General features: G+C 38.9%; 1 long non-coding RNA gene across 1 annotated transcript in view; it reads left to right on the plus strand.

The window, feature by feature from the left end:
• The first annotated feature begins 2632 nt into the window (after nt 1–2632).
• Nucleotides 2633–14175, plus strand: part of LOC132513552 (uncharacterized) — a 64481-nt gene continuing 52938 nt past the window's right edge. The window contains exon 1 of the long non-coding RNA XR_009538500.1: nt 2633–2715. This is a non-coding gene — a long non-coding RNA (uncharacterized LOC132513552). The remainder of the gene's footprint in view (nt 2716–14175) is intronic.

A 14175-nucleotide genomic window follows, 5' to 3' on the forward strand; every position in this document is an offset into this window, starting at 1 on the left:
GCACGGGCTTAGTTGCTCCACGGCATGTGGGATCTTCCAGGGCCAGGGCTCGAACCCATGTCCCCTGCATTGGCAGGCGGATTCTTAACCACTGTGCCACCAGGGAAGTCCAGCATTAGAATTTTAACATTTTATTTTATTACTCTTTTTTTGGACTTTTTTTTTGATGTGGACCATTTTTAAAGTCTTTATTGAATTTGATACAATATTGCTCCTGTTTTATATTTTGGTTTTTTGGCCACGAGTCATGTGGGATCTTAGCTCCGTGACCAGGGATCGAACCCGCACCCCCTGCATTGAGAGGCGAAGTCTTAACCACCCGACCGCCAGGGAAGTCCTGAATTTTAACATTTTAAATGTTTTAAACACACATGTAAATTATATCTATATAGTGTGTGTGTGTGTGTGTGTGTGTGTGTGTTTTACAAAATCCATATCATACTGTGTGTATTTTTAAACCTGCACTGTTAATTTAATGTAATTAAATAATTTTCTATAATTCAATTCTAATGGCTGCAAATTATTCCATCACAGGCATGCACTAAATTTACTTAGCCAGTTCTCTGTTGTTGGACTTGTAAGTTGTAGCCAATTTTTCACTGTTATAAATAGCATTATGATGAACAACTTAGTACATTACATCTTTGTGCACTTGTCTGATTTTTCCTTTGGATTAAACATATACACTCTACTAATAGTGTAGGAGAGTGCTTGTTTATTCATGTTCTGGTCAATATAAGTCTTATATATTTATTTTTATTTCTTGACATTTTTATAAGCAAAACATGCTTTTTATTGTTTAGCTCATTATTACCTCAGTTGTGCCCCTTTGGCTGTCATTAAGCTGCCCTCCTAGTAGTAGGGCTTGTGCCCTATATGATTCGTCCATGAGTGGAGGTTATTTTGCATCCAGCTTTCTTGCTGGTTTTGCCTTATGATATGAATTAGTCAAATCAGTCAGTGAGGTAAGGAGTACAATCTGAGTATAAGACAAGTAATCCACATGGGTATTAAACCTACAGCCATGGTTTTCTTAGCTTCTTGTTCCAGTCTAGCAGTTTTCAACCTGTAGTACACATAACAGATGGCATTCACATGTTGGACACATCATATGGGTACACTCTGTGGACTTCTCACAATTTGTGACATGCTCCATATAATTATACTTCTTTTCTCCTGCTCTATAAAACACTTTGGAATAGAAGTTAGTGTGAGTAGTATTATAATAGGACAACTACTCTAATGTAAAACAAAATAAATAACTCACAATCATCCATCCTTAAAATTTTATTAGTAAGAAATTACTTGCCATGTATCTATAATAGTATAAAATCTCTGCTCTAGCAGAGATGAAAATGAACAATGCCTTAAACAAGATAGAGGTTAATTTATTTATCAAAGTAAAATCTCAGCAGTTATGATGCTGCTGTACTGAGACGTCATCTAGAGCCCAGGCACCCTCCATCTTTTTGCTCTGTCATTCTTAGAATGTTGACTTCATCCACATGATCCAAGATGACTCTCCTAGCATCTGAATTCCAGGCAGCAAGAAGGGTATAAAATGGGAGTAGAGGGCCACATTCTTGCCATTAAGGACATGACCCAAAAATGTAAACTTTACTTTTGCTCATCTTCCTTTGACCAGAACATAGACACACAGAACCACACCAGTTACAGAGTAGCATGGAAAATGTTTTAAACTGGGGAGGCTAAGAGTCTAGCTTAAAATCAGGGGTTCTCTTATTGTGAGAGAGAAGGGGGACAGCTGGAAGTGCCTGTCATAATGTTTCTCATGAGTGTATTGTTTCTGGGTACTTGATAAAACTGCCTTAACAATCTCAACCCTCGGGACCACTGATCACTGCAGTATCTACTGTCCTTCCCCTGCGTCCCAAACTGGTCAATATGCATTCCCAGTGGTCCTGTGTCTAGATCATTAACCACATTAGTGGACTGAACTGAATATGGGATACATGGTTTGAGACCCACATTGTTCAATATTTAAATTGCTCTTTTGTTCATGGTTTGAATTTTAATGAGAATTTAATTTGTGCTGGGGTCCTGGCCTTAATGTGAATAAACCTAAATGGTTAGCCTTACCATTTTTCTATACTGTTTACACAGGAGCAATGCTAAGCTGAACTAAATGGAAATTATCATGTGTTAGTTATTGGCATTTAGAGAATAAAGGGTATACATATTAAGAAAATGTAAAAAGAAACAATTTTATCACTGCCATTTCAAAATGTGCCTTTAATATATCCCCCCTTTTTACCCAAAGGAAAATAAGCAAGTCAGCAATACATTTTAACTTGAAAAATTCTAGCTGAAACTTTCTTGGTTGGGGTGGGGTGTGGATTGTGGAAAGGTGGGATGACTACTCTTATTGTTAAGAAGCTGGCATCACTGGCATTTTTTCTGCTTTATTTTCCTAAATATTCAATCATGTGATCTCCCAGTTACATAGCATCTGCTTCCTTCACGTTTTAGCCTAGGGCTGGCCTTGAACGTGGTTATATCGTCATATGAAACAGAGAGGAATAGCCCTTGAACAGTCTTTAGTCATGGTTGATATGATGCTGGAAATAAAGGATCCAAGCTAATGAACATTAATATTAATGCATGTTTTACAGGTGCAGCGTGAGTCTTTGATGTGTACTCAATTCAGGCAAACCTAGCAACTTGGAAAGTGTCATATACATCAAGTTCAGATCCGTGAGTAGATATGAATAACAGATGCTTCTGTGTTCTGGAGCACAGTTCTGAAACCCAACATGTTCTGAATGTTCTTTATACTCAAGGAATTTAACAAGCCAGATCAACATAATGACCATTAAACTCATACCCCACCCTCATATCCAACCCTTTTTCTGAATACTCATTTTAGAGAAATATGGGACTTTTTAGGATATGTGTGGGTGAGTCTACCTGTTGAAAGACAATTTCACACCTCTGCCAATTTCCTAATTCTCTGTAGACCCCGATGGCTTCTTTTTTCTTCTCCTATGTTTCTTTTTTTTTTTACATCTTTATTGGAGTATAATTGCTTTACAATGGTGTGTTAGTTTCTGCTTTATAACAAAGTGAATCAGCTATACATATACATATATCCCTATATCTCCTCCCTCTTGGGTCTCCCTCCCACCCTCCCTATCCCACCCCTCTAGGTGGTCACAGAGCAGTGAGCTGACCTCCCTGTGCTATGCGGCTGCTTCCCACTAGCCATCGGTTTTATATTTGGTAGTGTATATAAGTCCATGCCACTCTCTCACTTTGTCCTAGCTTACCCTTCCCCCTCCCCGGATCCTCAAGTTCATTCTCTATGTCAGTGTCTTTATTCCTGTCCTGCCCCTGGGTTCTTCAGAACCATTTTTTTCTTTTTTAGATTCCGTATATATGTGTTAGCATATGGTATTTGTTTTTCTCTTCTGACTTACTTTACTCTGTATGACAGACTCTAGGTCCATTCACCTCACTACAAATAACTTAATTTCGTTTCTTTTTATGGCTGAGTAATATTCCATTGTATATATGTGCCACATCCATCTTCTTTATCCATTCATCTGTCGTTGGACATTTAGGTTGCTTCCATGTCCTGGCTATTGTAAATAGTGCTGCAATGAACATTGTGGTACATGACTCTTTTTGAATTATGGTTTTCTCAGGGTATATGCCCAGTAGTGGGATTGCTGGGTTATATGGTAGTTCTATTTTTAGTTTTTAAAGGAACCTCCATACCGTTCTACATAATGGCTGTATCAGTTTACATTCCCACCAACAGTGCAAGAGGGTTCCCTTTTCTCCACACCCTCTCCAGCATTTATTGTTTGTAGATTTTTTTGATGATGGCCATTCTGACTGGTGTGAGGCGGTAATCACTGTAGTTTTGATTTGCATGTCTCTAATGATTAGTGATGTTGAGCATCCTTTCGTGTGTTTGTTGGCAATCTGTATATCTTCTTTGGAGAAATGTCTCTTTAGGTCTTCTGCCCATTTTTGGATTGGGTTGTTTCTTTCTTTGATATTGAGCTGCATGAGCTGTTTATATATTTTGGAGATTAACCCTATGTCCGTTGATTCATTTGCAAATAATTTCTCCCATTCTGAGGGTTGTCTTTTCGTCTTGTTTATGGTTTCCTTTGCTGTGCAAAAGCTTTTAAATTTCATTAGGTCCCATTTGTTTATTTATTTGTGTATTTATTTTGCGGTACGTGGGCCTCTCACTGTTGTGGCCTCTCCCGTTGCGGAGCAGAGGCTCCGGACGCACAGGCTCAGCGGCCATGGCTCACGGGCCTAGCCGCTCTGCAGCATGTGGGATCTTCCCGGACCGGGGCACGAACCCGTGTCCCCTGCATCGGCAGGCGGACTCTCAACCACTGCGCCACCAGGGATGCCCCCATTTGTTTATTTTTATTTCCATTTCTCTAGGAGGTGGGTCAAAAAGGATCTTGCTGTGATTTATGTCATAGAGAGTTCTGCCTATGTTTTCCTCTAAGATTTTTATGCTGTCTGGCCTTACAGTTAGGTGTTTAATCCATTTTGAGTTTATTTTTATGTATGGCGTTAGGGAGTGTTCTAGTTTCATTCTTTTACATGTAGCTGTCCAGTTTTCCCAGCACCACTTATTGAAGAGGCTGTCTTTTCTCCATTGTATATTCTTGCCTCCTTTATCAAAAATAAGGTGACCATATGTGCATGGGTTTATCTCTGGGCTTTCTATCCTGTTCCATTGATCAATATTTCTGTTTCTGTTCCAGTACCATACTGTCTTGATTGCTGTAGCTTTGTAGTATAGTCTGAATTCAGGGAGCCTTATTCTTCCAGCTCCATTTTTCTTTCTAAAGATTGCTTTGGCTATTCGGGGTCTTCCATACAAATTGTGAAATTTTTTGTTTCAGTTCTGTGAAAAATGCCATTGGTAATTTGATAGGGATTGAATTGAATGTGTAGATTGCTTTGGGTCGTGTAGTCATTTTCACAACACTGATTCTTCCAATCCAAGAACATGGTATATCTCTCCATCTGTTTGTACCATCCTTAATTTCTTTCATCAGTGTCTTATAGTTTTCTGCATACAGGTTTTTTGTCTCTTTACGTAGGTTTATTCCTAGGTTTTTTTTTCTTTTTGTTGCAGTGGTAAATGGGAGTGTTTCCTTAATTTCTCGTTCAGATTTTTCATCATTAGTATATAGGAATGCAAGAGATTTCTGTGCACTAATTTTGTATCCTGCAACTTTACCAAATTCATTGCTTCGCCCTAGTAGTTTTCTGGTAGAGTCTTTTGGATTCTCTATGTATAGTGTCATGTCACCTGCTAACAGTGACAGCTTTACTTCTTCTTTTCTGATTTGGATTCCTTTTATTTGTTTTTCTTCTGTGACTGCTGTGGCTAAAACTTCCAAAACTATGTTGAATAATAGTGGTGAGAGTGGGCAACCTTGTCTTGTTCCTGATCTTAGTGAAAATGGGTTCAGTTTTTCACCATAGAAAACAATGTTGGCTGTGGGTTTGTCATATATGGCCTGTATTATGTTGAGGTAAGTTCCCTCTATGCCTGCTTTCTGGAGGGTTTTTTTTTTTATCATAAATGGGTGTTGAATTTTGTGGAAAGCTTTTTCTGCATCTATTGAGATGATCATATGGTTTTTATCCTTCAGTTTGTTAATATGGTGTATCACATAGATTGATTTCCATATATTGAAGAATCCTTGCATTCCTGGGATAAACCCCACTTGGTCATCGTGTATGATCCTTTTAATGTGCTGTTGGATTGTGTTTGCTAGTATTTGGTTGAGGATTTTTGCATCTATGTTCATCAGTGATATTGGCCTGTAGTCTTCTTTCTTTGTGACATCCTTGTGTGGTTTTGGTATCAGGGTGATGGTGGTCTTGTAGAATGAGTTTGGGAGTGTTCCTCCCTTTGCTCTATTTCGGAAGAGTTTGAGAAGGCTGGGTGTTAGCTCTTCTCTAAATGTTTGATAGAATTCGCCTGTGAAGCCATCTGGTACTGGGCTTTTGTTTGTTGAAAGATTTTTAATCACAGTCTCAATTTCAGTGCCTGTGATTGGTCTGTTTATATTTTCTGTTTCTTCCTGGTTCAGTCTCGGGAGGTTGTGCTTTTTTAAGAAATTGTCCATTTCTTCCAGGTTGTCCATTTTATTGGCATAGAGTTGCTTGTAGTAATCTCTCACGATGCTTTGCATTTCTGCAGTGTCAGTTGTTACTTCTCCTTTTTCATTTCTAATTGTATTGATTTGAGTCTTCTCCCTTGTTTTCTTGATGAGTGTGACTAATGGTTTGTCAATTTCATTTATCTTCTCAAAGAACCAGCTTTTCTGCTAACTTTGGGGGTTTTTTGTTCTTTTTTCTCTAATTGCTTTAGGTGTGAGGTTAGGTTGTTTATTTGAGATGTTTCTTGTTTCTTGTGGTAGGATTGTATTGCTGTAAACTTCCCTCTCAGAACTGCTTTTGCTGCATCCCAAAGGTTTTGGGTCGTCGTGTTTTCATTGTCATTAGCTTCTAGGTATTTTTTGATTTCCTCAGTGATCTCTTGGTTATTTAGTAGTGTATTGTTTAGCCTCCATGTGTTTGTGTTTTTTACAGATTTTTTTTCCTGTAATTGATATCTAGTCTCATAGTGCTGTGGTCAGAAAAGATACTTGATACAATTTCACTTTTCTTAAATTAACCGAGGCTTGATTTGTGCCCCAAGATATGATCTATCCTGGAGGGTGTTCCATGAGCACTTGAGAAGAAAGTGTTGTCTGTTGCTTTTGGATGGAATGTCCTATAAATATCAGTTAAGTCCATCTTGTTTAATGGGTCATTTAAAGCTTGTGTTTCCTTATTTATTTTCATTTTGGTTTATCTGTCCTTTGGTGATAGTGGAGTGTTAAAGTCCCCTACTGTGGTTGTGTTAGTCTCGATTTCCCCTTTTATGGCTGTTAGTATTTGCCTTATGTTTTGAGGTGCTCCTATGTTGGGTGCAGAAATATCTACAATTTTTATGTCTTCTTCTTGGATTGATCCCTTGATCATTGTGTATTGTCCTTCTTTGTCTCTTGCAGTAGTCTTTATTTTAAAGTCTATTTTATCTGATATGAGAATTGCTACTCCAGCTTTCTTTTTTTTTTTTTTTTTTTTTTGTGGTACACGGGCCTCTCACTGTTGTGGCCTCTCCCGTTGCGGAGCACAGGCTCCGGACGCGCAGGCTCAGCGGCCATGGCTCACGGGCCCAGCCACTCCACAGCATGTGGGATCTTCCCAGACCGGGGCACGAACCCGTGTCCCCTGCATCGGCAGGCAGACTCTCAACCACTGCGCCACCAGGGAAGCCCTCCAGCTTTCTTTTGATTTCCATTTGCTTGGAATATCTTTTTCCATCCCCTCAACTTTCAGTCTGTATGTGTCCCTAGGTCTGAAGTGGGTCTCTTGTAGACAGCATATATATGGGTATTGCTTTTGTATCCATTCAGCCAGTCTGTGTCTTTTGGTTGGAGCATTTCATCCGTTTACATTTAGGGGAATTATTGATATGTATGTTCTTATTACCATTTTCTTAATTCTTTCGGTTTGTTATTGTAGGTCTTTTCCTTCTCTTGTGTTTCCTGCCTAGAGAAGTTCCTTTAGCATTTATTGTAAAGCTGGTTTGGTGGTGCTGAATACTCTTAGCTTTTGCTTGTCCGTTGAATCTGAATGAGGTCCTTGCTGGGTAGAGTAATCTTGGTTGTAGGTTTTTCCCTTTCACATTCAGCCTTTTTAAAAAAGAAGGATATTTTGCCATTTGTGACAACATAGATGGACTTGGAGGACATTATGACAGTGAAATAAGCCAGACACAGAAATTAATTCTTATTGTAGCATATCCCATCCAAAACCATTGGCAAAGACAGGCAGCAAAGAAATGTGCCACACCTGGCTCATCATTTGCTAACCCCTCTCGACCTAATGCTGTAAACTCCTCATCACGTGAATGTTACATAAGAGCAGAAGCTTTGTTTTGTTCATTGCTGTACTGCCAACAGCTAGAACAGTGCCTACAAGCAGCAAGTGCTCAATACAAGTTGATGTTGCTGGACATAAATATAGCTCTGAGCCTTGAAAGAACAAAGTCACCTTTTCATAACCAAGGTTATATATGCAAATATTAGCTTCTTCTAATTCCCATTTCCATTATGAAAACTTTTTTGGCAAAACTCAGATTTACAGGTCTGCATCTGATCTGCTAAACCAGTCACAATACATGTCACTGGAATAAAAGTACATTTCAGATCTGAGCATTTGTGAGTATACAAGTATAAAGATTGTTATTTCCAAGGTTCATGTTTTACCAAATTAACATTTCATGCAAGATAAATAAGTTCTGTGCCTATAGCTAACAATACTGTATCATATACTCACATTTTTCTAATAGGGCAGATTTTTTTTTTTTTTTTGCGTACGCGGGCCTCTCACTGTTGTGGCCTCTCCTGTTGCAGAGCACAGGCTCCGGACACGCAGGCTCAGCGGCCACGGCTCACAGGCCCAGCCACTCCGCGGCATGTGGGAACTACCTGGACCAGGGCAGAAACCCGTGTCCCCTGCATTGGCAGGTGGACTGTCAACCACTGCGCCACCAGGGAAGCTCTAAGGCAGATCTTATGTTAAGTGTTCTTACAACAAAAAAAATAATGAAAGTGATGAGAGCAAACTTTGGGAGGTAATGGAGGTCTATGGATGCCTTGATGGTGGTGTATACTTATCCCCAAACTCATCAAGTTGTATGCATGAAATATGTCCCGATTTTACATGTCAGTCATACCTCAGTGAAGTGTTTTTTTAGAGAATGTCTTAGTTTGCATTTCCCCAGAAGCAGACCTCAAGGCAAAGACTCAAGTACAAGTAGTTCATCTGGAGGTGAGGAAACATTGGTATGGGAGTGGGGAAGTGAGACAGGAAAGAGAAGGTGGCCAAAAAAACCCCACCAATGTGAGTGATTGTTGCTTAATGTCATGAGAAAAGTCTAGGAAACAGAGCCTCCCTCCTGCGGGGCAAGGGAGCTGGGATGTTTATATGCCAACTCCCATTAGTCATCCATTGAGGCCTTTTGGGAGCAAGGTTGATGCTAAGTCTGGCTTTCTGTGTGAGCAGCAAGGTGGGCTTTGGTATCCTAAGAAAGCCCTGAGGCACAGGCACACAGGTTCTGGAAGCTGGAAGACAGCACAGCACGCAGTGAGTTTGTAAGGACTGAGGTTAGAGGATGTGGGCTGGGCTGCACAGATGTTGAGGGAGAGCTGGTTTTCCACAGTAAATGAAAGCACTCCTCCTGTTTCACAGATGGAACTGATGCATGGGCAAAGCAAACTGAAATAATTCTTCTAAGACTTCGTTAGTGGTGTAGTAAGATAGGTGTGTCACAATGGGCTACCTTTTTTTGTTGTGGGAGTATAGTTGATTTACAATGTTGTGTTAGTTTCAGGTATACAGCAAAGTGAATCAGCTATACATATACATGTATCCACTCTTTTTAAGATTCTTTTCCCATATAGACCATTGCAGAGTATTGAGTAGAGTTCCCTGTGCTATACAGCAGGTTCTTATTAGTTATCTATTTTATATATAGTAGTGTGTATATGTCAATCTCAATCTCCCGATTTATCCCTCCCCCTCCCTTATCCCCTGGAAACCGTCAGTTTGTTTTCTACATCTGTAATTCTATTTCTGTTTTGTAAATCAGTTAATTTGTACCCTTTTTTAAGATTCCACATATAAGCAATATCATATGATATTTGTCTTTGTGTGTCTGACTTCACTCAGTTTGACAGTCTCTAGGTCCATCCATGTTGCTGCAAATGGCATTATTTTGTTCTTTTTTATGGCTGAGTAATATTCCACTATATATATGTACCACATCTTCTTTATCCATTCCTCTGTTGATGGACATTTAGGTTGCTTCCATATCCTGGCTATTGTAAATAGTGCTGTGATGAACATTGGGGTGCATGTATCTTTTGGAATTATGGTTTTCTTCAAGTATATGCCCAGGAGTGGGATTGCTGGGTCATATGGTAGTTCTATTTGTAGTTTCTTAATTAACCTCCATACTGTTCTCCATAGTGCCTGTATCAATTTACATTCCCACCAATAGTGTAAGACGGTTCCCTTTTCTCCACACCCTGTTCAGGATTTATTGTTTGTAGATTTTTTGATGATGGCCATTCTGACCGGTGGGAGGTGATACCTCATTGTGGTTTTGATTTGCATTTCTCTCATAATTAGTGATGTTGAGCATCTTTTCAGGTGTTTGTTGGACATCTGTATGTCTTCTTTGGAGAAATGTCTATTAGGTCTTCCACCCATTTTTGGATTGGGTTGTTTGTTTTTTTGATATTGAGCTGCATGGGCTGTTTGTATATTTTGGAGATTAAACCCTTGTCAGTTGCTTCATTTGCAAATATTTTCTCCCATTCTGAGGGTTGTCTTTTTGTTTTGTTTATGGCTTCCTTTGCTGTGAGGAAGCTTTTAAAGTTTCATTAGGTCCCATTTGTTTATTTTTGTTTTTATTTTCATTACTTTAGGAGATGGATCAAAAAAGATCTTGCTGCGATTTATGTCAAAGAGTTTTCTGCCTATTTTTTCCTCTAAGAGTTTTATAGTGTCTGGCCTTAAAGTTAGGTCTTTAATCCATTTTGAGTTTATTTTTGTGTATGGTGTTAGGGAGTGTTCTAATTTCATTCTTTTACATGTAGCTGTCCAGTTTTCCCAGCACCACTTATTGAAGAGACTTATCTTTTCTCTGTCACTTTAGCAGTATAATTTTCTCTTACTGCTAGGTAGAACATACACTGGATTGGAGGTGGTACCTTCTTGTGGAGACACTAGATGGTGCTGTTCTCTAAGTAGAAATCTACAACTAGCATTCTGATGCTGGTCTATTATTACAGCTTAGCACACAATTTTAAATCAGTTGGGCTTCAATCAATCAGAAAGTATTTACTGAATACCCATTAAGCGCCAGAGTTGGGCCTGAAATAGAAAGGAAAATAGCATTAAGAAGAGAAAGGCAGCAAAGCCCCAAACCTAAGCAGGAGCTTTCCAATTTAAATCAGCCTGGATTTTCCCTTTCTTTAGAGAACCTGTAGAGAATTTATGTAGCATAAGAATTTTATTTTTTGTGTGAAAGAACTTTGTATTAATGCAACCATATTTAGCATCAGTGTTTGACTATATTTTTGATTGAATGTTATATATTCAGTTACTGATTAACTATATTTGCTTTCTGACTTTATAACGAAATAAAAAGCCATGTTTTCTGTAAAATAATGTTTTAATATCCTTCTCAAATATGTCTTCTCCATGAAGCTTTACCTGTGAAATCCCACTAGCTTTAATTACTCCAAACTTCTCTTCTTTCCCTTAGTAACTCTAGGGAGTCCTTAAAGCAGTGCTTCCTAAACTTTCATGTGCATAACAGGTACCTGGGGATCCGGTTAAAAAGATTCCGAGTCAGTGGTCTGGGGTACAGTCTGAGATTTTGCATTTCTAATGACCTCCCAGATGGTATTGATACTGCTGCTCCATAGGCTGCACTCTGAGTGGATTTTCACTGGGAAATATGGTGGTTGAATGAGTTTTGCCCCAGTTAGAAACATGTTTTAATTTTAATTTCCTGTAGGAAGAGTACTTTCTTCCTTTGTGACTCTCCTTCCATCTTCAACTTCCTTTACCCCAGCCCCACCATGTTTTTATAATTGTGTACATTGCATATAGTAGACACTTACTATATGAAGATGATGCTTGGGAAAAGAAAAACTGTTTTGCCCTAAAACATGGAGTGTTGGATAGATTCCATTTGTCCTTCCAGAGCCAGTCTCCTTTTGTGTTTGCCCTGGGATGCTGACCTGTGTGGATCTCATCAAGGTGTTTTATGTCCTCTGGCTTCCAGGTAGGTTCAGCCCATGGTAGCCCCAGCAGAAGTTCAGAGAGGGAGTGAGATCAGGTATTTATCTCTTGGCTCCCTCCCTCCAAAGTTACCTTGGGCTGGCTGAGAACTTCTGAAGGTCAGTGCCCTTCACACAACTCTCTCCTTTTGCTTTCTGGAAACTGTTCCCTTCCCCCGCTCCCTTTCAGCCTAGGGGTTGTAATTGTCCCTGTATTATTAACCCTGGGCTACTTGTGGTTCCCCTGCATCTTGCCCACACCTTTTTAAAAGAGGTCCTTTTAATATAAATCCTCCTCAAATTAACCTAATTTGCGAGTGCCAACCCATTTGGACCCTGACTGAAACACTTGGTTGCCATTGATTTTGGAAATATAAATAGGTAAAATTTGATGGAGCTGTAGGAAGACATAAAATAACAGAATTTGAGCCAAATAGAAAAGGCTTGATTTTGACAAATATTTAATTGCTTTACAATTTCAGGGACATGTCAGTATTGTATGAGTTTATCAACTCTGTGGGGCAATGACTGAAATTTGACTTAGGTTTTCCATTATCTCTGTGGTATTTGAAAGATTCATACAAATTCTTCTATTTCTCGCGTCAGTGTGGGTCAGAGTCTAAGTTAGATGTAGCTGAGCAGGGGCTTCTGGCTTGTTAGAGATTTCCCAGACTGCTGGTCTTTATTCTCATTACAATGGATTATGACAAACAACAGAAATGTAAATTTCACTTACTCTGCAAAACAATGGTAATCATTGTCTCTCTTTGACTCACCCTTTTTATCTGAACAGATTAATTTTGCTATTCTCTCATCTGACGGTATCTGTGCATACGTATGGGAATATAAAGATACTCAATCCAAGTATTTACTTACAAAAAAAGAGCTTTATAGTGGTCTGATTGAAGGAGATATGCTTTGTGTTAAATGTACCTATTACCATATTTAATTTACACCTATTAAAATGTCAAAGAATGATCCATTTTGAATTTGACCTGGAATATTCCAGGGTGATAAAGTTTCTAGTCCTCTTTGCGACAGGGATTTCTTTTTGGCTGTATTGACTCCTTCTCCACGAGACTCTAGCACTTGAGGCTGCAAATTCATTCTTCTCCTAAATAAATGGTCACGATGTTTACCAGAATTTTATTACTATGGCAGAGACCTCATCATTGGGATTTTTTTTTTTAATGGGGAAATTTCATGGCCTGTTTTCAAGGTTATTACTCAGAGCACCAGATATGTAACAAGGTTTTATTTTTCTTTTATATATTGTCACAATCGATGCCAACATAGCAGTTTCAATTGCTCAAATGATCATGGCAGCAGGAACTTTTTCATTCAAGACAATTAGGAAATCTAGTCGGAATGTTTAGAAAAATAAACAGTCGTTGATGGTTTACTAATTGATTTCTTCTTCACTTTAATCATTCATCCATTCACCACCTGGTGATTGAGAACAAATGCTAAGTATGTAGATAGGAACAATAAATAATCTTTCCTCATAGAGGTTATCTTTTTAGATGAGTAGCACCTGTACACAAATTAATTATAATTTATTTTAGCAATGATAAGGATACTAGGTACGTGACATAGAGGAAGGAGGGCCTAAGTGGTCTGTGGGGAGAGGGGTTAGTTAGGAGAGCTTCATAGAAGAGTTGACATCTGAGTATGGTTTTGAAGGTTGATTAGGAGATAAAGAGATGGCAAATAGGTAGGAGCCAATTTATAAAAAGTCTAAGGAAGTTGGGTTTTATCCTGTAGACAATGAAAACCTCTAGAGAATATTACCTAGGGAAGAAATATGGTCAAGTTTGCATTTTGGAAAGACAGACCTTTTTTGGTGAGGATGTAAGGGATGCCCTGGAAGGGAGGGGTGACATTGTGTGTGTATGAAGAAAAGTAACTAGTTGCTACAGAAAGAGCCCACATAAGAGCTAAAGACATTCTGGACTAAGGTTATAGTAGTGAGAATGAACAGAAAGAGGCAGATTCAAGAGATAATTAGGAGGTAGAATTGGCAAGACAATGTATGAGAAATTATTGCTAAGATATGGAGTATACATAAGAATATGTTGGGAAAATGGATAGGGAGAAAGGATGAGTTTACTTTTGGATTCTTTGAGATTGTGGCACCCCTAACAAGACAGCCAGACTACTAGATAACTCTGGAGCTCAGAAAATAAGTCTGGAGTAGAGCCACATGTTTGGAAATCAGGAAGTTGTTAAAAACCAGAGGAGTAGATGGGATGTTTGA

This window comes from Lagenorhynchus albirostris, chromosome X (assembly GCF_949774975.1).
Source record: "Lagenorhynchus albirostris chromosome X, mLagAlb1.1, whole genome shotgun sequence".
Classification (NCBI taxonomy): domain Eukaryota; kingdom Metazoa; phylum Chordata; class Mammalia; order Artiodactyla; family Delphinidae; genus Lagenorhynchus; species Lagenorhynchus albirostris.